Raw genomic sequence first — 1755 nt, 5'->3', positions numbered from 1 at the left:
TCTTATCCACTCACCTGCTGATAGGCACTTAGGTGCATTCCAAATCTTTGCAATTGTAAATTGTAGTGATATGAATATAGGGGAACATATATTCTTTCTGATGTGTGTTTTGGGTTTCCTAAAATTTATTCCTAGAAGTGAGATGGCACGGTCATATGGGAGTTCTGTTTTCAGTTTTTTTATGGACATCCCATTTTGTTTTTCGTTATGGCTGCACCAGTGTGCTTTCCCATCATCAGTGTGCTAGGGTTCCCTTTCCTCCACAACCTTGCCAGCACTTGTCATTTGTCAATGGTACCCATTCTGACAGGAGTGAGGTGATTCCTCATTGTCCTTTTAATTTGCTCAATGTCCTTTTGGTTTCTGGTATGTTGAAGGCGCTCTTTACATATTGACCTTTATACTCTACCTTCATATTTAGGGTTTTGTAGTAGCTAATAATTAGATTTGCCTCATAATTTTTGTTGAGTTCAAAGATCCATTTATTTGACTTATGAAGAATAATTGATGGTCATTCCCTTTTTGCTACTTTCTAAGCACAACAAAATGTAGTTTGTGTAGACGTTATTCCTCAATTTCTTCTTTCAACAGATATTTACACGTGTGCCTTCTGAGTGCTAATGGTGAGAAACACCATATTTTATTCAGCAATGAGTTTTGTGGTAAAGACAACAGATATTCAAGGAAAAGAAAGTAAGTACTATTATGCACAAGAATGTTGAGAAGGAAAATAAGGGTGGTAATTTAGGCGGAATCAGTGGGGGCACTTGTAAACGCTTTTATTCATAAAAAATCAAGGGAACCAAGGGGTATTAGCTAATACTTGAATGTGGGGGATGTGGCAGAGGTGCGTAGATCTCGAGGGAATATTTTAGACCCAGAATATGTGAATGGCTCTTATGGCTGTCACTTTGTATCAGGGCCCCTGTGTGGCAGAAATTTTATTGAGATTTGTTTACAAAAGTAATACCAAATTTTCTTACTGAAGTTGTTTATGTGCATCAGTTACTATCCCATCAGTTATGTTTACACAGCCAATTTGACTTTGGGACATCAGCGAATTTAAGCACTTATGATAATGAAAATGCTACATTTTAAAATGTTATATTCATAGGCCCAGTAAAAATAGCTGAGTGATGTAAACATACTATAGATTATGTAATGATTCTATTTCATAATAGAAGAGATTAAATCGTTTAAACTGCAAACAAAGAATGCAATTAAAATGGAGAATTTTTACTTCTGGCATTTTAACTGGAGAAGTAATAAAAATAATACAGACTATAAGTAAAATAACAAATCACTCTGAACGAAAGATTCAATACTTTATTTCCCAGCTAGTACACACTTGTAGACCACCTGGGAACACTTTAAAATGAATAAAAGCTGACAATGCAAAAATGAAGAGAGGGCAATGCATGCAATCTCTCATCATATGGGAGACATGTAAAACTTTGCTTATTTCTAGGGGGCATTTGCATAACTTTTAATAATCACTATATATGGCCCACACTTTTTCCTCCACCTTAGTGGTTTCCTGAGTCCCCACCCCATCTAATTAGCAGCTCCAGCCAAGCTGTTTGTAGCAGGTTTTCCATATGCATGGCCTGGCCTGGCTCAGGCTTCTGACTCTCTAACACCTATAAAACAAGCAACAGCTGGCATCAGAAAAAAATGTTAAAAACAACCCAATATCCAGCACCAGCAGAAATCTGCATTGCTTCATGCTGGGTCTCTCCAGGGCATTTCCAAGCC

This window comes from Myotis nattereri, assembly GCF_964212035.1.
Source record: "Myotis nattereri genome assembly, chromosome: Y".
Taxonomy (NCBI): Eukaryota; Metazoa; Chordata; class Mammalia; order Chiroptera; family Vespertilionidae; genus Myotis; species Myotis nattereri.
Note: the sequence above shows the minus strand (reverse complement) of the source record.